The 23,861-nt window shown below is 45.1% G+C and overlaps 1 protein-coding gene across 1 annotated transcript in view; it reads right to left on the reverse strand.

The window, feature by feature from the left end:
* The window catches only part of PRKCQ (protein kinase C theta), a 93,225-nt gene extending 70,293 nt beyond the window's left edge, over positions 1–22,932 (reverse strand). The window contains exon 1 of the mRNA XM_089778216.1: positions 22,769–22,932. The gene's annotated coding sequence lies outside the window, so the exon portion shown is untranslated. The remainder of the gene's footprint in view (positions 1–22,768) is intronic.
* Between the last annotated feature and the right edge of the window lie 929 nt (positions 22,933–23,861).

Here is a 23,861-nt window from a genome sequence, read left to right on the forward strand (position 1 = left end):
TACGTCTAGACTGGCATGATTTTCCGGAAATGCTTTTAACGGAAAAGTTTTCCATTAAAAGCACTTTCGGAAAAGAGCGTCTAGATTGGCATGAACGCTTTTCCACAAAAGCACTTTTTGCGGAAAAGCATCCGTGGCCAATCTAAATGCGCTTTTGCGCAAAAAAGCCCTGATCGCCATTTTCACGATCGGGGCTTTTTTGTGCAAAACAAATCTCAGCTGTCTACACTGGTCCTTTAGCGCAAAAGTTTTGCGCAAAAACGGACTTTTGCCCGAACGGGAGCAGCATAGTATTTCCGCAAAAAGCACTGATTTCTTACAGTAGGAAGTCAGTGCTTTTGCGGAAATTCAAGTGGCCAGTGTAGATAGCTGGCAAGTTTTTCCGGAAAAGCGGCTGATTTTCCGGAAAAACTGGCCAGTCTAGACACAGCTGAAGAGAACAGCTACCGGGCAGCACCAAAAGTCCACTAGATAACCTCCTCCAATGTTACTTATTAGGAGTGAGATCCAGGATATGAAAGAAGATGGGGTCCCCAGGAAGAGAAGTGACTTAGTCTTGATTGGTGGAGAAACCCCATCCAAATAGACCGTCACCTCACCCTAAGGAACAAAGGCATTGTTCTCCTCTCTTTGTCTTCAATTAGTCACACCTTTCCTACACCCCTGAAATATGAAGCCTTGCTAAATGGAGAGAGGAAAAAACTACCCTGAGGAATTCTGGCAGCAAGATTTAACTAAAAACACCTGCGCAAAGCAATGTGCTTGAGGAGAAGCTAACAGGAGCCTTAACACAGCCTGGGGCTGGCAGTCAGAATGTCTGAAATCTTCTGCTCATGCCTGTGCAAATATGAAGTCGGTAGAAATCCACCTCCTTAGAAGTTGGCCCTGCCCAATGGGAGAGAGGGGATGAATCTGTTGTATAAACAGCACAGTAGAGTTTGTTTCCACTTTGCATTTGTTGACACCGGCAGTTCTCCATTTTTTTTCAGCCTGCTAATGATGGGCAAGAGAAAGATGCCTTAGAGCAGTGGTTCCCAAACTTTTCGGCATCACGCCCCCTTTTTGATTTTTGAAAAACCCTCATGCCTTCCCCCCCCAAAATAGCAGCAAAACTTATTGAGCAAAAAAAAAAGGAACTGACTGGGGCAGCAAAACTTGATGGAGGCGGGAGGGTTGGGTTGCCTCGAGCCCCCCCCACAGAATTTCTTCACGCCCTCCAGTTTGGGAACCCATGCCTTAGAGGATACACATTCCAACACTTAATTCCCAGCCGCTTAGTTCTCAAAACAATCCACTATGGGCTACCAAGAAAGGCTGTAATCACTATTAGTGGTCCACTGCCCACACGCTGAGCACCACCAGCTTACAGTCACTGCATGACTAAAAAATATAATACAGTACTTTGGGAATCTTTGAGCATGAAAATCAGCGAAGCAAACTAAATACTGATCTAGATCTTCTTGGCATAGAAATCCCTCAAAGGTAGCTAACTCATATTTGTCAAATAATTAGAAAAACTTCACGTAGGTGAAAAGTATTTTGGCTAAATTCATCACTAGTGTAATTTCCCTGCCGTGATGCAGTTACTTTACTGTCAGCATGATGGACCATATTTATTGCTAAAGATCAATTAAAAAATTTTTTTTGAAGAGGGATAAGATTTCAAATCAGTACCAGACATAGGGCCCACACCTCTCACATCATCAGTTTTAGGAACAAGATCTGTATTCTATTGGAGAGTCGGAAACCCTCTGTCCCAGTGGAACATCACATTTGTTGTAGCTTTGAGTGGCTGCACAGTAAGTGACTTCCACATCTTGTCAGCATAGAAAATCAATTTTAGAGACACTTACATTTATTAGTTATAAAACCCTGGAGCCCTGGTTTGGGGATATGCAGGAAACTTTCTCTAAGCCCAATTGATCACCCAGAGGTTCTAGACATTGAAATGCCATGGGCAATCCATGCAATCATGAGCCAATGAAAGAGGCTATTTTACATGCTTGTGGGGGCCTTCTGCAGCTGAAGGAAACATTGTGTCTAGGGCACCTTTCACCAGGGATCTGCACGAGTCTTTTGTGTTGCCCACACTAGCCTTCAATTCCATTTCTTTACAACAAACAAGAACTAGAGACACACCCTTTCTCCCCCGGTAAGACTCACAGAAATGTGTGACGTCTCCACAAAAGCCCCTGGAGGGCAGACAAAGAGCAGGCACTGATTACTTCATGAAAGCAGCGGGCGTATGGTATATGCCCAGTCTTAGCACAGGGGAAAGTTGGATGATCTAATCCTTTGCTCCAGATCCAACTTCTAGCATCCTCCTATTTTCTGTAGCTAAATGCCTATGCAAAAACACTACTTTATTAACTACTTGGAAAGCTTGGGGCAGGACAGGGTTGGGCCTCTGGCAGATATCATGGCATGGTCCAGGAGAGCTGTAACGGTGGCAGATGACAGCTACACCATATGGCTCCCATTGCAATGTTAAGATGCAACTTCTGCCCCTGAAGAACTTATCCTCCATGCTAATGAGGAAGATGGGGACAGGGGAATTCTCAATTTCACAGATAGGGAATTAAGCACAAATGGATTTGCTGACTTCCCAATGTTACACAGGAAGTCTGTGGAGGAGCTGGGAACTTAAATCCAGATTTCACAGACAGAACTATGGATCTAAGGTGTTTATATGGCTCCCATCAACATGCCATCTGAGTAGATCACAGTCTGTAATACATTTAGCCTTGCTGCATCCCAATGAACTACAGCAGTGTTATTATCCCCATTTTACAGAAGGGGATTGAGGCACAGAGCCCTGGTCTACACCAGGGCTTTATTTTGAAATAATCCCCCGTAGGTTGAATTAATAAGTGGAGCGTCCACACTACCAAGCCTGTTATTTTGAGGTAATGGGCCGCTTATTTCAAAATCTGTACTCCTGCTTTCCTCAGGGAATAACGCTAATTTCAAAATAGTTATTTTGAAATCGCGGAAGTGTGGATGCTCCACTGCTGCTATTTTGAAATAACTACTCCCCAGAGTTATTCAAACTAATTACTCCCCAGTGCTTCCTGGGGCTCTAAGTCGAGGAAGTGCATCCACATTAACGGAGTCTGCCTCGGACTAATTCCGAGGCTTCCCTGTAGTGAGGACACACTATTTCGATTTTGTTATTTTGGGAGTTATTAAATCAATTTTGGTTATTTCAAAATAGTTTCCTAGTGTAGACATGCCCAGAGAGATTTAGGCGCAGATCCACAAAAGGGACGTAGGCATCTATGTCCCAGTTTTAGGCCCCCCTGTGATCCACAAACCCCCCTAAAATGCCACCTACCCTGATGACTGCATAAACTTACTCGGCAGCTACATTTTTTGAAGATGGTTTGGCCCTGGTCTCCAGCCACAAATGCAATGAAATCCTCAGACCCAGGAAGACAGGTGGGAAAACTCTTTCTCGACTATACTAGAAGGCAATGAAGTTCATGATCTTAAGCAAATAAATGTGACCAGTGCAGGATGTACAGACTATGGCCCTTGTTCAGCAAAGCACACAATCTCATGCTTTGTTGACTTCAGTGTTGCTTAAGCGTGGGCTGAAGTGTTTTGCTGAATCAAGGTGTAACCAAGGTGAGATTTTATAAAATTTTAGCTCACAGTTTGTAGAGAGGATGGGATACATTTCCAGCAATATTGATATGACATGAATTCTCTCAATGTTGCTAGCAAAATGACAGCTGCAAAGTTAGAGGAGGGCACAAATCCAAGCATTAGTGCCTTTAGCTTTCCTATCTGTGTCTGCAAATGCAACATGGAGAGACTCTGGTCATCTGCGGGTGGAATCAAACTTTGGACATCTAAAGCTTAGTACACAAGAATCTATCATACAGCTGCAAGGCAGCTGCCTGTAGAGCAGACTTGTTATTCCATCTGTAGTTCCTGGTCTATACTAGGACTTTATTTCGAAATAACCCCTCTTAGGTCAAATTAATAAGTGGAGTCTCCACATTACCAAGCCCATTATTTCGAAATAACAGGACGCTTATTTTGAAATCTGTACTCCTGCTTTCCTCGAGGAATAATGCTAATTTCAAAATAGTTATTTCGAAATAACAGTAGTATGTATGCTCTGGTGCTGCTATTTTGAAATAACTACTCCCCAGGGATACGTCTAGACTGCAAGCCTCTTTCGAAAGAGGCTTTTTTGAAAGATACTTTCGAAAAAGCCTCTTTCAAAAACGAATGTCTAGACTGCAAGCAGTACTTTCGAAAAAGCAAGCCGCTTTTTCGAAAGAGAGCACCCAGGCAGTCTGGATGTTCTCTTTTGAAAAAGCCCTGTTTGCATTCAAGAATGCCTTTTTTCAAAAGAGCACTTTCGAAAAAAGGCGTTCTTCCTCGTGAAATGAGGAGTACCGCCGTCGAAAGAAAAGCTGCGTTCTTTCGATTTAATTTCGAAAGAATGCAGCTGTAGTCTAGACGCAGGTGAAGTTTTTTCAAAAAAAGGCTACTTTTTTTGAAAATACCCTGCAGTCTAGACACAGCCCAGAGTAATTCGAACTAATTACCACCCCAGGGCTTCCTGGGGTTCTAAGTAGAGGTAGCACATCCGCATTAAGGGAGCCTGCCTCGGACTAATTTCAAGGCTTCCCCGTAGTGTGGACTCACTAGTTTGATTTTGGAAAATCAGGAGTTATTAAGTTTAATTTAATTATTTCAAAATAGTTTCCTAGAGTAGTCATGCCCTAAGTGATCTCCGTGTCACTATCTGGAACAGGACACTACACCCAGCAGATGTGGGGGTTACATACTTCCCCTATTGTGAAAACACATCCCTAGCTTCAGGCACCTCCCCAGTTTAAAGCCTGGATGAGCTCCTACTTGTAAGGCCAACAAACCCCAGCTATCTGAGGGTGGAATTGAACTTGGGCCCTCTAGAGCTTAGGGCCTGAGCCTCTAGGTATGAGCTAAAAGCCAGCCGGCAGTTTGCTAAGGCTATAGAGCATTATTCTCTCTCTGAGTGATCACAGTGCCACCAGACAGGACAGCGTACCTGTCATGGCTCCGTCCCCACTCTGGCACAATAAACGCAGAAGTGGGGGCCAGCAAAAGTACCCCAAAACCTTATCTACTGGGTTTTGGTATAAAACTTTTCCCCAGAATCTTAACCTAGATTTTGGGAATAAAATCTCTGCTGCCACCACCCAAGTATTGATACAGAAATCAGAGGAAAGATCACTTGGGAAATCTCATCCCTAAAGTACAAACCAGGACACAACCATTAACCAATACCAGGTTAATAAAAAGAAAAGAGAACTTTTATTATCACCACAACATTCCTGTCGCAAGCATAATGACTACATGGAACAGTAACAAAATAATATACTCATGGAGGAGAAATCTACCATGGGTCGGAAGCTTAGTTACAAAGGAGAGCAAAACCCATTTTTAAATACACAGACATCAGATCCCATTTCCCAAACCATAAAACAATAAAACCTAATGGATTTATCTAAACTTTATCCTACTTACAAACTGTGAAGAGTATTTTCTTAGAGGGAGACATCCTGTCCCCTTCAACAGCTGGAGAGAAAACTGCCCAGGACAAAAGAGGGAAAAACTAAAAATTCCTTTGTCCCAGTTTGAAATTCCTACTTACATTTCTATTGGCTGTCTGCCACCTGGTTTAGGTAAGGAAAATAGTTAACCCCGTAGTCCCCAGGATGCTGGCTAACCCTCATGATCATGACAGTACTACGCCCAGGAGGTGTGTGTGTTACACAAATAGGGAGAGGAGCTTGTAGGTTGGTCTGTGGCAGGAGCTGAATTGTAGGTACAGAATGTAGTGTCCAAAGAGAAGCCTCCCAGCTGGACCTACAGGCCCCATACGTGTATAACTTTACGCCCCATAGTGTCAGAACTCCCAAGCTAAATTCAATGGGATTAGTTGCCATGAATAAAGAAGAGCATGTGTGTTAGTCCTTGGAGGATCAGGGCCAAAATGTCTCTTTCCCTGTGCAGAAATTCAATAGAGTATGTGCTGGGACACGTATAAATAATTCTCTTTGGTCATTTTCATTTTGGGTGTCTATATTGACTGGTATTGCAAAAGAGCTAAACCATTTTCAAAAAGAAGAAAATTGAAAAGCCTTTTGGGTGGGACATTCCCTTTTTCAGACTGCCTGGAGTGGGGGGAGGGGGGATGGAAAGGGAACTGGAATCGCTCTTTAATTCCCTGGATCTCCACTGCCAGCCACAGAATTTGCAGTTTAGAGGGAGGTGAAGGCGCAGTGAAAGGGCATGGAGGGGAACTGGCTGTCCTGGATGGGAAACGTTACCAAATGAGACTCCATGTGGTGAAGACCTCAAAGACGTTTACCATCAAATTTGATTGACGCATGTAGGGGATTCCTAACCCAGCACCAGGCAAACACCCCACTGGCCTGTATCTAGTTCAGCCAGAAATGGCATTGAATGCTTCTGCCACATGGAAAAGGTGTTTTAGCCCACTGTAGAATAGAGATGAGTATTTTCCCTTTAAATAGTTTATGGAGCATCTGGTGAGGGTCTCTGTGTTCTTTTCAAGTACCTACAAGCAAGGGTGCCATTTTGGGCGTGGCGGGGGCCAGCTGTGCGCTCCGAGACACAGCTTGCTTTTCATTTCGTTCCCCAGATGCTAAGGGAGTGAGGGGAAAGTGCTTGCATTCCATGCATGCCTCTCACACCTGACTGATGAAGGGAGCTCACCAGCCAGGTGTAAGAGGAATGCACGGGATGCAAGCACTTTCGCCTCACTCCCTTAGCATCCAGGGAACAGGATGAAAAGCAAGCCACATCCCAGAGTGCATGGCTGCTGCCCCCCCCCATACGCCCGAAATGGTGCCCTTACCTAAAAGGGTGTTACAAGGAGGAGGGAGAAAAAATGTTCTCCTTGACCTCTGATAATAGGGCAAGAAGCAGTGGGCTTAAACTGCAGCGAGGGAGGCTTAGGTTGGACATAGGGGCTGTGTCCAGACTCCATGCCTCCGTCGACGGAGGCATGTAGATTAGCCAGATCGGAAGAGGGAAATGAAGCCGCGATTAAAATAATCGCGGCTTCATTTAAATTTAAATGGCTGTTCCGATCTGCCGATCAGCTGTTTGTCGGCAGATCGGGAGAGTCTGGACGCGATGCCCCGACAAAGAAGCCTTTCTTCATCGACACAGGTAAACCTGGTTTCACGAGGCTTACCTGTGTCGATGAAGAAAGGCTTCTTTGTCGGGGCATCGCGTCCAGACTCTCCCGATCTGCCGACAAACAGCTGATCGGCAGATCGGGGCAGCCATTTAAATTTAAATGAAGCCGCGATTATTTTAATCGCGGCTTCATTTCCCTCTTCCGATCTGGCTAATCTACATGCCTCCGTCGACGGAGGCATGGAGTCTGGACACAGCCTAGGAAAAACTTCCTGTCAGGGTGGTTGAACACTGGAATAAGTTGCCTAGGGAGGTTGTGGAATCTGCATCACTGGAGATATTTAAGAGCAGGTTAGATAGACATCTGTCAGGGATGGTCTAGATGGTGCTTGGTCCTGCCATGAGGGCTGGGGACTGGACTCGATGACCTCTCGAGGTCCCTTCCAGCTCTAGTGTTCTCTGATCCTATGTTTAGAGACCTGCCAGAGCAGCGGAGTGCAACGTGGCTAGGCCTGGCATGCTGTATAAGGCTAGTCTTCAGGGTTATTTGGATTCCTTTTGTGATCATGCAATGCCATAGGGCAGGGGTGGCCAAACATGCTTGGCCCTCTGAGCCAGACAGGATCATCTTCAGAAATGCGAGAGCCAGGGCATGCCTGCTGGGGCTCAGAGCTTCAGTCCTCATGAGAGGCATCTGCCAGGCCTTAAGGCTTCAGTTTTGTTGGCTGGGGGTGGTCTCCTGGCTTCAGCCACATGGGAAGCACCTGCCCAGCCTTGAGATTTCAGCCCTGCTCCTGCCTTTAGCCCTAGCATGTGCATCTTGTGGGGATGAACCCTGGCAGATGCCCCCCATGGGGTTGAAACCCTGAGGTGCCCCCTCCCCACTGGGCAGAAGTCAGAGGGAATGTGTGAAGGGGACGCTGTCATGTGCCCCACCCCAGATTCTTGCTAGGGTTTGCTGACCCTGATCCGTGCCACCAGGCCCCCTCCCTGCACGGCAGCTGCTGGAGCCAGCCTGCTGGAAGCTGGAGCTGTAGGGAGAGCCACTGCTTTTGCTGCTGCCTCTCCCCAAAGAGCTAAATAACAGCCCCTCTCTGCAGCTCCCAGCTGTTTGCCGCTGCCTGGAGCTAACACCTGGGAGCAGCAGGGAGGGGCTACAGAGGGAAAGAGGAGCTGTGTGATTTCAGCTGGTAGAGGGGTTGAACCTTTACATTGTGCCCCCCACTCTCAGCAGGCATCTCTTTTCTCTGGCAGAATCCCCTAGCCCCACCACAAGGCAGAAACCCTGAGCTCCCTCTAGTCTTGTAGGCAGAGAATAGGAAGGAGCAGATGTTGTGAAGACCAGGATTTTAACAGGGTTCAAAAAAGAGCTGGATAGAGTCATGGAGGTTAGGTCCATCAATGGATATTAACCAGGATGGGTAGGAATGGTGTCCCTAGCCTCTGCTTGTCTGGAAATGGATGACAGGGGAGGGATCACGTGAGGTTTCCCAGTTGTGATCCTTCCCTCTGGGGCACCCGGCACTGGTCACTGTTGGCAGACAGGACACTGGGCTAGATAGACCTTCGGTCTGACTCAGTATGGCTGTTCTTCCGGGGGAGGGCTCCAGGAGCTGCACTTTAACTTTGAAAGCTGCATGTGGCTCACAAACCACAGTTTGGCCACCCTTGCCACAGAGTTGAAGGCCAGAAGGGTTCGTTAGATCACCCAGGGTGACATTCCGTCTGACATTCCTATTACGTTTGTGGTGCAAAGAAAAGACACAAGCGCCTCTGCTCAGCCAAAAGCCCAGTAGGTCCAGTAACCAAGCAGCTACACTGCAGCTGAGGCTTTGACTTGTGGCTTCAGTCCGCTGATGTCCACACGACTGGCGAAGAAGGGAGATCTCAGGGATTGGAAAATGGACCGCTGGAGACATGCCTAAGTGTGTTTGGGAGCCTTAAAGAGACACTGACATGTTAAAGGCAGGACTGATCTCTTCATCCTTGAGAGATGAACTTCTAGCAAGATACGGATCATCCCATCAAAAAGGGAATCTGTCTCAGATGCTGGGTACTTGCCTTGTCCCCTAATAGGCAAGAGGAACGTTTCTATCCATTAATCCTCTTTGGGTTACGTCTACACAGCAGCATTATTTCGGAATAACTAGCATTATTCCAAAATAACAAAGAGCGCATCTACACTCCAAGCCTTTATTTCAAAATAATGTCGAGCTGGAGGACTTCTTACCCCGACTCACGGTAACTCTCATTTCACAAGCAGTAAGGGAAGTCAAAGGAGGAGTGTTCCTCCTTCAACTCCCTGCTGGATAGACAGTGCCAAAAGCCCAATTAAGCTGTTTTGACTGAAACTACACAATTGACGTAGCTGAAGTTGCGCAGCTTTATTTGACTTTAGCCCTGCTGTGTAGACATACCCTTGGAAATCAGTAATTTTTATGGGTTGGTTTGAATCCTCTGCTACTTCTGCAGACACCAAAGAGAGGCAAACTAGAAACACTGGTTAATTTTGCTTTTATTTCTAGTTCATTTCACGTCCCGTGTTAGCCTCACTCTACAATTTCTGGATGGCAAAAAGCACAAGGGAACGTCTAGCTGTTTAAAAACAACTATTTCCATTGGATTTTTTTATTTCATGGAAATATTACTTATAGTTTTAGTTTTCCTCTAATGAAATTTGACCTGATGACGTATCTTTTTATAAGGCACATAAAAGGCTTTTTAACAGCAATTGCATTTCATACAGTAATGAGGGAAATCTCTTACACTGAGATATAACTGTGGTATCTTTTGCCTCTTATTTGTCTTGTCCGTTAGCTTGGGGGTTCCTGTATTTCGGTAAGATTTTGGTACCGATTAGCAGACTTCCTGCTGTGTTTTCTTTTAAAAAAGTGACACAGCTGGAGATTTGCCTCAGCCAATATCTAACCACCTTAAGTCAGAGTGGCATCTATTTTATAGCACTTCCTGCCCACACTGGCTTCTGTATTTTTTTTCACTCTCAATCAAAAGAAGAAGAAAATGCAAGAGGGCAAAAAATAACATAGCCTTGATGTTTAAAATGTGCTTCATTTTACAGACCCAGGTTTGAACCCACACTTAATTCTGGACTGAAATGTGGACTTCTAATGACCTGGTCTCTTCTGCAAATCAGGCTCTGTAGTTAGACATGGGCCTGCTTTGGGTGACCACATGCAGGAGCTGAAATCCTTCTTTTGGTACTAAAATTTGCTTATTTAGGTTCCTAAACAGGGATTAAGGAGCCTAATTGTAGGTCCTCTTTTAGTCTGGGAATGTCCCTGTTTTCAGGGCCTTTCTCCCAGTTCTTGTAATGCCCCTGCAAAGTGGAGAACTCAAGGTGCTGCTGAGCAGTTAGCAGATAAAGCAGACTGACAGAACATAGGTGCCTTACAAACATCTCCTGGGATTGTCATGTTCTACCCTCTCCCCACCCCAGGCCTTCCAAGAACTCTGCATCCTTGAAACCAGTTGAGCATCTGGCCTAGTATTGCTGAACACTTGATGATACTCAGTGATACTGTCATTTGGTACCTTAATCATTCATTCCTGTCCACTTTCACTGTGTCCACGTACTTGTGGTTTCATCTCTACTCCCTTCAGCTAATTATCTTAAAGGCAGAAGCATTTATCTTGGGTAAGAGGAGCATCTTTTCACACAACTCCACACCCTCTGTCTCTTTCCTCCACAAAGGTCACCCATAGATCTCTGGGGCCCAGAGCGTTGACACTGAACTCACCCCCTGTATCGACAAATCATCCCCACAAAGTTTCCTGGCTGCAATATGCTGAGGTCCTGCTGAGTTCCTCACCCGTATCTGCATCTGCTCCTGTCGTCGCTATCACAGCTCCCTGCTCTCTGGCTTTCCAGCTCCCAAGCCTCTAGAATTCTGCCTGCTTTCTTGCTTTCCTAACACATCAATCCCATCCGCTAACAGCTCCACCAGTCCCCCACTCATCCCAGGCTCCGGTTAAAAATGGGACTTATTGCTTAGAAAACCCTTATGTAGCCTGATTCACAGCCCCCTGCCTAGTGAACACTGGCCTCCTCCCTTTCCCCTCGCACAGCCTCACATCTGATCATGGAAAATCCTTCTGCACAGCCTCTAGGGCTGTATCTCTCTGCTTTGCCAAGTCTCCAGCTCATCTCAGCGGAAGAGATATCTCTATTCCTTTAGCCATACCCATAAATCTCTCTCTCCGGAGGATACGTCTACACTGCACACTTATTTTGGAATAAGCTATTCCAGAAGAAACACTCCAAAATAGCTTATTTCGAAATAGCACGTCTACACTACCAGGAAGCCTCAAAATTAGTCGCAGGCAGACTCCCCTAATGTGGATATGCTTCCTCTATTTAGAGACCCCGGTAAGCACTAGGGAGTAATTACTTTGAAAGGCGCTGGGGAGGGGCTATTTCGAAACAGCAACAATGGAGCGTCCACACTACCGCTATTTCAAAAGAGGCGTTATTCCTTGTGGAATGAGGTTCACAGAAGTCGGAATAAGCCATCCGTTATTTCGATATTATTTCAAAATAACAGAATTGCTGTGTAAACGCTCACATTGTTGTTTTGGAACAACGGCCGTTATTCCGAAATAACGCTGCTGTGTAGACGCACCCTCCTTCTGCCATAATTTACAGGAGTGCTCTGAACTGCCTATCTCCACAGAGTACGGTGGGATACAGACTGGCTGAAAGGATGCAACAGCAAATTCAATTTTAGGGTTTTCAATTCAGTCCAGGATGGTGAGAATTTGGGTAGCTGGTCCCATTCCCTCCTAAAAGTGTGAGCTTTCAGCCAGCGAATTTTCTCCTGTGTGAGGAACTAAGCAGTGGGCAAGCAGCTATAACCTGTTGCCAACTTACAGGGAGGTCACTGCACTGTTATTTCAATCCATGGCCTAATAGAGCTTCCACTGCCCTGATATGTTCCTTGGAGGCACTGGGTCCATGCCTACACGTCTGCCATGGCTTCTCTTCTGGTCTTCCCCTTTCACAGCATATCTCAGGACTTTCCTGACATGAAGGGTCTTTCCCACAATCTTCAGGATTCCTCAGGGGGTGAATTTGGCCTTAGCAGCACACACTTATTTCACTTGTATAGTATGCAATAAATGACCCCATTCTTACTGTAGAATGAATTGACCCAATGCATCTCTGTTTACACCCTAGAAACTCTGACAATGATTGCACAGGTGAGTGTGATACACCTGTGCAATCTAGAAAGCATGACGCACTTCTCAATTGCACTGCCTTCTCTCCTGGCTCCACGCTGCACGTGGGGGCTAATATTGACTGTTGGTTTTGACCAAAACAAAAACCAACCAAACAAAAACAACAGTGGGCACATCTTGTAAAAAATCTGTAGGTGACAGAGGTCATATGTGACTATGAAACCCCCCCCCCTAAAAATGATCATTTTTGAGATGGGCATGTCAAAAATACAGAGGTAGGGCCAGGTTTTGCAATGCACCCAGCCAGCGCTGGATAACTTAAGCATATGCCTGAGTGTTTTCCTGTATCAGGGCCTAAACAAATTCACTGCTTGGTAAGGGGGGGTGAATAAAATGAGGATATAAGCATCTACAGATTTTGAGAGGCAACAGAGGCTGATCTAAAGCCCAGTGAAGACAGTGGAAACACAACTATTTCTTTTAGTTGGATCAGATTCATAAATACCGGAGAAAAAACATCTGAGCTTATAACTGGGAAACAGAAAATTCAGGCTGGTTCTAAGCAGGAATTTTCTGGCATTTGGATCTATTAGATGATGGAAGCACCAACACATTTATATCCAGATGGGACAACACATTAAAACTAGAAAATACATTATAGAGAACAAATCTCCAGAGGCCAGGGTAGGAGTAAATCAGCAAACAGGGCTTTTTCACCTCTGACTTTAAGAATTCCCCTAGTCTACACTCATAGGGAATGTTGAATGAAGATATGCAACTACGTAGCTGGAGTGGAGGTAGCTTGTTTTATGTTTCCCCGTAGTCCCCTCAGCAGAAGGCCAACGGGAGCGAACACTCCCATCAGCTTTCCTTACTCCTCACACAAACAGGAGTACTGGCAGCCAGCAGAGGTGCTCTCTGAGTTTGATTTAGTGAGTCTTCACTAGACTCACTAAATTGAACTCTGGAAGATCGATCACAGCAGCAGTGATTTTCCATTTAGTGTAGACATGGTCAGGTGGTGTCATTAGTAATTGTTACAGTTTTCAATACTATGACAAGCACTTTTTTTCTCTTTCCTTTTCTTTATTTTTAAATACAGGGGAAAAATGAGGGCGGTGGTTGGATGGAAGTGGCTAAAATAGGAACCAGGAGGGTGGTTGTTCACTAATTTAATGATGTGATAGATCTAAATAGAAACATTTATTACTCATTACTGCTGTAGAGCAGAAGGGGAAGGAAAGGGAAACCCTAGGCCCGGATAAATTCCAGCTATGCCTCTTTTTAACCCTTCTGGGCAAATAAGTGGCTTTCTCATAACAGAGCTTGGGCCTTTATTTGATTTTGACAGGCAGCTAGGGTATGGTCTGGCCTAAATTCCATTCACACACCAACACAACCTCAACCTCCTCCTTGTGCACTAAAAATACCATACCTGACTCACCTGTGAATGGTTTCAATTCTCCTTCCCTGGCTTCAACAGGCTTCTTCCTGATTTATGCTGGTATAAATGAGCCTGATTCTCCTCTAATTTACACCCTGTGATCAGAGAAGAATCAGGCCCATTGCTACACAGGAGATTCAAAGTGACATCATGCTAATGAAGCATGTGAAAAAAACCCACAATGCCACAGAACCTGGATCTTAAAATCTTGGGAGTTTTGCCATAGACTTGAACAGATTTCATCCTTGATTGCTATTGGTTGGTTCACATAATCACATAACTCTCTTGAAAGGAAGGGACCATCTTCTGAGTTCTGTCACAACTGTATACATACAGAGCAAGCCTGCTGCTTTCAGCAGAGTCCCTACAGATTTACACACCAGGGAAGCTGCTAGCAAAATTTGCTCTGGTACCATTTATATTTTAATACGTTAAATGTTACAAACATCTTGCTGGGCATGCTAAGGCCCAGTCTAAAAGCCAAATTTGGCTTCATAGCTACAGACACACAACTCCCATGGAGCTCGATGGTAGTGATGTGGGTTCATCTGACAGCAGAATTGATCCTATGTTTGGATTAGGACAAAAGCCACACTTCACGGGAGGCTTGACTGTGATCATTTTTACCTCAGTGAAAGCTTGGAGCAACCTCCATTGAAGCCAATGAGTCATTCTGAGACCAGAATCAGGCCTTAAATCTACATGCACTCTGAGTTACACGATCCACCCATATGTGCAGTTCTCAATGAGCCAAAGCTTGGTCTCCCACTGAGTCTGTGGGAGTTTTAATATTCTATTCTGTTCTTCCTAGGTTTTTACAGTGTGCTCATCACTGCTTGGCAAAGCAGTGAGACTTCAGGGGAACACAGGGGTGGGTGAGATTCTGTGGCCTGCACTGTGCAGGGGGTCAGACTAGAGGATCATAATGGTCCCTTCTGACCTTAAAGTCTATGGGTATGTCTACACTACCACCCTAGTTCGAACTAGGGTGGTAATGTAGGCAACCGGAGTTGCAAATGAAGCCCGGGATTTGAATTTCCTGGGCTTCATTTGCATAAGCCGGGTGCCACCATTTTTAAATGTCCGCTAGTGCGGACTCCGTGCCCCGCGGAACGAGGAGTAACGAGGAGTAACCGTAGTTCGGACTAGGAAGCCTAGTCCGAACTACCTAGTCCGTACCGCGTGTAGCCGCGCGGCACGGAGTCCGCACTAGCGGACATTTAAAAATGGCGGCGCCCGGCTTTATGCAAATGAAGCCCGGGAAATTCAAATCCCGGGCTTCATTTGCAACTCCAGTTGCCTACATCACTACCACGCTAGTTCGAACTAGGGTGGTAGTGTAGACATATCCTATGAGTCTGAGTCTATGAGAACATGATTTGGCCCACTGACATTAGAAAGAGCGGCCCCGTGGATAGGTAGTGGTTATAATTTATAAGGGACTCTATCCTGTGATCATTATTCAGGAAGGAAACCCCGAGAAGTTTGCTGGAATCAGTAAATATTGAGAAAAATCTGAGGAAGAATCTTAGGAGCTGGCCTAAGCTTTGGGCAAGTTTCTTTGCTAGTTTTTAGGACCCCATAAATCATCAGAATACGTTATCACCTGACCCTTAAAAATCCAGGCCTACTTAGCAGGCTTCAGCAATTCAGTGAAGGCGTTCATGATCTGTATATGCACAAACTGCCTGGCTCCCGAGGATGAAGAAGCACAACATACGTGCTCTGAACCCACGTGCGTGCTAATAATGTTGCAGAAATGATCAAAATAATCAAAGCCAGATAGGCCTTGCCCTTATTGGCTGAGATGCATCTGTTGACTAGACTAGGTTTATTTATACAAATGTGCTATAGAATATGGTGCTATAGTACAAACATGGAAAGAACTGAACTTCACCTCCTGAAAAAGCACGTTCTGTGCCACGTCTGTGATTGTTTACTCTGGAATGGAATATCTAGGCCATAAGTGGCCTTTCAGCACAAAGGAGATAGACCCTCTATGTAGATACTTAGATGGTTCCCAATGCCATAACAGCCACTCACATTATATTTATCCAGTTTCTAATCTCACGGCAGTGAGACCAGCTATGACCGAAGAACCTCTTAATGCCCACTGGCAAGGGAGTACAATCAGCAACGCAGGGACTCTCACCATTGACTATATCTCCCATGATGCATTACAGCCTAGGACTCTCATGATGTACCTGCCTCCCCTCACTTAGGAAGCCTGACTATAGAGATGAATGGTAGCATGAAGCCCCCGACTATAATTCCCATGAGGCAGCACTTCAGAATCAAAATATTTCAGGGTTTGGGGAAAATATTTCAGTTTTCAATTATTTTTTTTGCCAACAAGTCAAAAATGTCCATACTGAAAATCCCCCTTTTCATCACACTCTATTACTTAGTGTTTCTTATCCAGTCATCTTGTCAAAAACAAATAACACTGGTACGTGTAGGCCCTGACCATGCTCACAGCCTGAGCCTGCCTGCCCATGCACAAGGAGCTGCAGGATCATGACCTTTACTAAACATATATCCAGCCTTGCATTCCTATTGATATCATCCTCTTCTTTCTTCTTTCCCCATTCCATCCCTTTTATAGTCTTCACCCCTCTGAGCTGCTTTGCAACCCTTTACACCGTAAGCTTTTGGGACCAGGGAGTGTCTTTTATTGCATAGTTGTACAATGCCAAATCTCCCTCTAATCCTAAAAAGGAGGCTGGAATCATCATCATCATCATCATCATTATCATCATCATCATCATCTTTTTCCAGATTGTAAACAGCTTTTTACAGCCAATTTACAAGTTAAGTCAGGTCGAGTTGTGTTTATTGCCATTTTGGTGGCATGAACATTAAGGGCCAGTAAGTTATGGGCAAATTAATGTATTTTGCATTAATCATTAATAAGCTTACTCCTTTTATAAGTGTTCCCTTTAGGAGAAAATAATCTGTGGCAGAACAGGGCACTGGTCTTTTACAAGCAGGATCTTAAATAACTTTAGGGATGTGGTCTAGCCACAGAAGAGCATGTTAACAATTATATGAGCCAGTGTTTTCATTAACTGTCTCTTTCCCCCCTTGCTCTCCATCTCTCCTGACATAAGGGCTCAATCATGCAAGGAACATGCAAGGTTCTCAGTGGCGGCAGATGGTAGAACGAGGAGCAATGGCCTCAAGTTGCAGATATTAGGGAAAACTATTTCCCTAGGTGAAGCACTGGAATGGGTCCCTTAGGGAGGTGGTGGAATATCCATCCCTAGAGGTTTTTAAGTGCCGGCTTAATAAAGCCCTGACTGGGGGGATTTATTTGGGATTGGTCCTGCTTTTAGCAGGGTGTTGGATTCGATGACTCCTGAAGTCTCTTCCAACCCTATGATTCTAATCCTCCACAGGGTGGGCAGTCCTGTTGAGATTCCTTCGTACAAGTGGCAGACTGGATTCTCAGGTTTCCTAAGGCTCTGTTAAACCAGATGGCTCATTTGGCCTTCATTCATTCCCCATGATATCCACGCACCTCACCAACATTCATAGCTTTGGTGTGAGCTAAGGAAATACGATCTCCATTTTACAGCTAGGGGATGACTTGCTAAAGACCACACAGTAAGTCTGGAACTGAAAGGGAAATTCAACCCACTATTCCTCACCCTAATGCCAATGTGTTACCCACCAATCTAGAGCCTCATCCTTCCTCTCTGCTTTGGCAGTGTTAAGTTGTCTTAAACGGGGTGGAAATGTTAAGGCTTCTTCCCCTCCCTCTACTACACTGCTTGAGTGGTGTGAAGGTACCTTATTAGGCCTGATTCTGAGTTAGCTGCCTTGCTAATTACAGAGGGAGCAACAGACAGCTATGATTAAGGATTCATAATGATTTCCACTCTTACCCCCTCATCATTTGCTCTTAATTTTTGGAAACTTTCATCTCTTGTGCTAAAATGTTCCATGCTTGGGCTTTCACCAATGGTAGATTTGTTTTGAAGGCTTGATGATAAAAGGTGTCAGTTGCTCTTAATGGCAGACCAGGTGGGAGGGTGGGATAGACTTTTCCCATTGCAAAATAAAGTAAAATAAAATAAATCATGAATTTATTTATCTGATCACTAGTACGGTCAAAAAGGAGTTGCAATGTGACTGACAAATAGTCTTTCCTGAAAATAATAAAAACACTACCTAGCTCTTTTCATGTTTGGACTCAAAGCACTTTACAAAGAAGTTATCAGCAATTTCAATTTACAGACAGGGACACTGAGAAAAGAAGCCATTTGCCTAAGGTAGCTCAGCAGATTTGTAACAGAGCTGGAATGAGAAGTCAGATCTCCTGAGTTCTAGCCCACTGTATTGCCCACTGGACTACACTGAGGGCAGGTCTACACTATGGGAAAAAGTCAACCTAATTTACACAACTCCAGCTAAGTGAGTTGTGGGAGTTGATGTACCTTAGGTTGAGTAACCCCAGAGTGTCCACTGGTGGTGGCAACAGGAGAAACTCTCCCATCAACTTCCCTTATGCTTCCTCTTCAGGTGGAGAACTCAAGTCAATGAGAGAGCAATTGGTGGTTGACTTAGTGGGTCTTCTCTAGATCCATTAAATCAACCACCATGGATGGATGGACCCACTGATTCCCCAGTAAGTGTAGACAAGCCCTGGCTATGTACCCTAGAGAACAGCAGCAGCTTCATGGCATGCATGGGTACTCCCTTCCCATGGACTCTGAACAGGTTCTCCATACTCTTAACACTTCCTGTATGCAGCCTTTCAGACCTGATGTGGGAAAACTGCTGGGTACAGGACAAAATGCATGTCTGTATTAGTGTGTTTTAATATATATGACACCAGGAGCAGCCCTAGACAAGCTGCCGGCAACTGGCACCCTAGGCGAAACGCGCAATCGGCGCCCCCGCCTCCAAAGCCTTCAACGGCAGTTTATCTTGGCACCCTAAGTGACCACCTAGGTCACCTGTATTGACGAGCCGCCACTGTATGACACCAAAAGAGTTGAGTTATATGACAGCATAATTCTGTTGTAACCAGCTGCTTGAAAACAATCGCTCTAATGTCTGACAACACAAAAACGGGAGAGTTTATCCATTGCTAGGCCAGCTGCATGTCATTTCCAGCGTAACGTGGTCTAATTCTAAATGTACCAAAAAATTAAACTTTTTCTCTGCTGCTAGATGCAGCATGGTCTGTGTCTAATCTCAACTGGCCTGAGGAATAATCACTTGAAATCAGCAACCGGTAAGAATCTGCATTTATCCTGCTAGTATTATCTTTCCAAAAAGCCCTGGAAATCAGACATTCTGCTCAGGATGTAAGCATTGGCCACTAGAGAACAATACACTAGAATTGAAATAAGTGGTTATGATTTCTGCTTAACTCAGGCTACTTCATAATTAGGATCAAGGACCCGATCCTGCAAACACTTACGTACATGAGAAACTTCAAGGCAATCAGAAGTCCCTCGTGTTCAATGATTCTAGTCACAAGCAGAAAGTTACTTGTGTGTGAGTGTAGCATTAAGGTCCTTGTTACTATAGCTTGGTACATTCACATGTGTAGTTCTTAGATGTTCATAGAAATGTGTTTGATTTTCAAAAGCATTAAAAAAGTAATCTTCAAAGCCTGCACAAAGAACTACACTCTGCATTCCCAAATTCTTGCTTTGACAGGTTTGCAGAAATGTAAACAGCAGCACAATTGATAGCAGAGCTTTTAAATGGATACAACGCAAACCCATTAAAATTAACACAAAAAGCCCACAGCAAAAACAACTACAATAAAAACTGAGAAAACTATGGGGGATAGTTAATACAACATGCTACATCATATACTGCTCGGCCAGGAATAGAGCTTTTTATGACCAAAACTCAACCAACAAGAGAAGAAATTAAAAAGCAATCATCAAATACATAAACCTACTTTCATCACATAGGGACATATGGAAAACATCTTTCTTAACCTGCCAACATGCAACCGTGATATGTGACAACGACCCAACATAAGGAAAACTGGAAATGTTTCACACTGGGAAGTTAAAATGCTGGTGAATCTTTTCTTTAGTGTTTTTAACTTTTTCCATAATGCAGTTTTGTGGCTCTCTATTTCTGATTCATATATTCTCAACAACACCAGCATAGAATCATAGAATTGTAGAGGACACTACATTTGTGTGGACCCTAGAGAACTTTGGGAACAGGTGACTTTCCTTGAAAGGAAGTGCACATGAGGATAGGAAATAGCGTTAACCCTATAGGAGAGATTATTAGTTTTAAGAGCTCATATGAAGTGAGTAACAAGTCTGCTCCACATTTATCAGATTAGATGTTCAATTCCATTGAGCAATTGATCTTGGTTGGTCTCTTGATTGGTATCACAGGGCACATTAAGAGTACTTGCACAAACTATACCATTGTGTTTGTGGAGACTTAGATTTGTCTGAAATAAGAAATATCATGATGCTAGTCCAGGAACCCAAGTTGGCAATTCAACAATATACAAGAAAAAATACAACCCCAGATCCGAGCAGCAAACATTGCTATTCCTCATGTTAAAAATAGCAGTACAGTGAAACTTTATCTCTTCCTGCCCTAGTAAACTTACTAACTATTCTTTTATTAGCATGACTCAGTTGGGTTGCTATCAGCTGGTCAAGTTATTTTCACTGCAATGAGCTTTTCACTGGTGGAAAAAGAACGTAACCTTTCCCTGCAAAGCATGTTGGTGGATTCTGTAATGAAGGAAAATATCACTAAAAAATTAGAGGCATTGTTTCCACCAATCAAAAGCAATGACATGATGGATCTGACTCTGCCCAGGAGTCTAGCTGTACCTTAGCATTTTGCACTGGAAGGTAACAATATTACCAAGGTCTCATGATTGGCATGGGGCTGATTTTTTTTTTCAAATCCCCTCTAGAGAAAAAATGCAGCTTGCTACACTAAACATGCAGGTGGAATCGGTGTGTTTCTCCAGGCCTCTCCAATACACTTTCAAATATGTCTCAATATTATTTCGTAGCTCCTCTCATTATATCATAGAATACTAGTCCTGGAAGGGATCTTGAAAGGTCATCAAGTCCAGTCCCCTGCCCTCATGGCAGAATCAAGCATCATCTAGACCATCCCTGACATATATAGTTCATGTGCTGGATGTCAGAAAGATTTACAGAGTTAGAGATACACTGTCAACTTCAAAACCCCACTTCCGCCTGAAAGCCTGTTGCCTGTCATTGTTCCAAAGAGACACCTCAAATGACTAGATACCAAAGAGATTAGAAGGTGGACAGTGTGCTCTATTTTTCCCAGTTTGTTTACGATGGTATTCCATAGCACTGTGTTTACAGCCATTTTCTCTACACCGTCAGTCATTTCCCCCCAGTATATGTATTGCATACAGCAACAGGGGAGAGAAAAACAATTTTTAAAGACAGGAAAATGTGATTGTGAAACCACAGAAACTTGTGGGGAGCCTCAGATGTAGGACCTGAAACTAATTTAAACTCTTAAAAATGACTAGGTTTCAGCTTGAGGAGGGCGCTTTAAAGTGAGAACAAAATGCATGAGAAATTAAAGTAGAAACGGCATGCTTAATGTCACCCATGTTTAACAAAATGACAACAGAAATATCCAGACATTCACAACACTTTCTGGTTTTTAGTTCCTGCTTATTCAAACCTTAAATTTCCTGGAATGTTAGACCTACATTTCTTGGAACCTCATGCACATTTTACAAACCTATACACTATTGCACACACACACTCTCTGGCACTTAAACACACATCTGCACACTTGCACATCCGAACACACCATCACCCTTCAACATGCCAACACGTACATGGATATCCATTCTCAAATGCTGAGCTCTCAGTTGCACACATACATGACGCTCCCTCAAACACAAATGTGTTCTCTGACATATTCTCCCTCCAACATAACATTACTTGTGGATACAATCCCTCACGCTTTTACACATCCATGTCTTCCTGTCAGACCCACCTCTTACGTCGCACTCACACCTTCAGCCATCTTTCACAATCACACACATCCTCTTTCTTTTTCTTTCTTTCACCACACACCTTTGTGCCTCTCTCACAATAACACACTGAGACCCCCCCACACACAATTACTCACCCACGTCTACACACTCTCCAACTTTGTGTGGGTGGATCTCTCACCATAACACACACAAAACCCTCATGTATATCTTTGACCATACACACACACATCCCCCTGTGAGTCTCTCTCATGCACTCCCCTCCAAAGCTCTCACCATTACACACACACACAACTGTATGTGTCTCTCACAATTACTCACACCTGTGTGTATCCCTCTCAAACAGGCACCCTGCCCATATATCTCTCTGAATATTAGGTATACACACCCCTGTGTGTCTTCTAGTCACACCTTGTGTGCCCATGTGTATTTCTGACCATTGCAGACACATGTGTAACTCACAATTACACATCTCCATGTTTATCATAGTTACAGCCCCATATGTCTCTCACTATCACACACACCTCTCTGCTGTCTCCCACGGTTGCACATGAACACATTTGTAACTCACAATTACACACTGTGTGCTGTCTCTTGTTGACACGTGTGTAAACTCACAATTACACACCCCTTGTGGGTCTCTCTCACCATCACACACAATTCTCTGCGCCTCTCTCACTACTACACAGACATACGTGTGTAAACTCACAATGATTCACCCTCCATGTGTCTGTTTCACCATCATGCGCGCAGAGTTCTCTGCCCGTCTCTCACCACTACACAGACACACGTTTGTAAACTCACCATTACACACCCCTTGTGTGTGTGTCACACAATCACACACACCCCTCCCTGCGTGTGTCTCACCATACACACCCGGAGCCCGCTCAGCGCTAGCCCCAACCCCGCATCTGTCTCCGCGCTGCGCACCCGACCCCCGGCCGGGACCCCGCGGCCCCCACCTGCTCCCGGCCGGCCGGCTGAGCGCTCCAGCGGCTGCCCTGTCCGAGCTCTGCTCCGTGCGCCTGCTGCTCCGCGCAGCGCCGGCTGCTGCATCCACCCGCCGCCTCCGCTGCCGAGGGGAAGTGAGTGGGGCGCTCAGCCTGGCTGGCTGCCACTCCGGGGCTCCCTTCGCCTCCACGCCCCGCTCCAAGACCCCTCCCCCCCCGGGCCAGGCATCCCCCGCCCCACCCCTACCCCTCCATAGTCTCCCAGCGCCGGGACAGAGCCCTTCTACGCCGCCTCCTGGGGAGTTCCTGCGCCTGGGCAGCATCATGCGCCAAGGGTGTGACTAGAGAGTCACTGCTCCCCCGGCTACAGGGGCGGCTGCGATGGTCTCGTCTGACCGCGTGTCACACAGGTCAGACAACTTCCCCGCGGGAGTTCCTAGAACAGCTTTTCTAGCGGATCTTCCAGCCCGCCCTCGGTTAAAAAGCATCAAGTGCTTAGAAGAAAAAGACTAAGATGAGGACCTCGCCGGACTCCATCCGGCTGGGCAAATTGTCCCTGTGCTTCACTACCCTCACCCTTCACAAATGTACGCTTTAGCATCCGTCTGAACTTGGCTTCAGCTTCCAGCCTCTGGATCATGATGGCGAGGAGTCCTGTGGCACCTTATAGACTAACCGAAGTGTTGGGGCATAAGGTGCCACAGGTCTCCTGGCTGCTTTTGCAGATTCAGACTAACAGGGCTACCCCTGTGATACTTGGAACAAAAGACAGAACTATGTAGCACTTTAAAGACTAACAAGGTGGTTTATTAGGTGGTGAGCTTTCGTAATAAACCATCTTGTTAGTCTTTAAAGTGCTACATAGTTCTGTCTTTTGTTTCAGCTACACCAGACTAACAGGGCTGCATCTCTACCTCTGATACTTGGATCATGACGGTGGTTGGAAGAACGGATTTGATGACCCCTGGAGGTCCCTTCCTGTTCTAGTATTTTCTGATGCTATGATCTCCCTTTCTGGGCTGGACTGAAGAGCCAATGATTAAATATTCCTTCCCTAGGCAGATATTTACAGATTTTAATCAAGTCATCCCATTACTGTCCCTAG

Source organism: Pelodiscus sinensis, chromosome 1, assembly GCF_052426305.1.
Source record: "Pelodiscus sinensis isolate ZL-2025 chromosome 1, ASM5242630v1, whole genome shotgun sequence".
NCBI classification, from domain to species: domain Eukaryota; kingdom Metazoa; phylum Chordata; order Testudines; family Trionychidae; genus Pelodiscus; species Pelodiscus sinensis.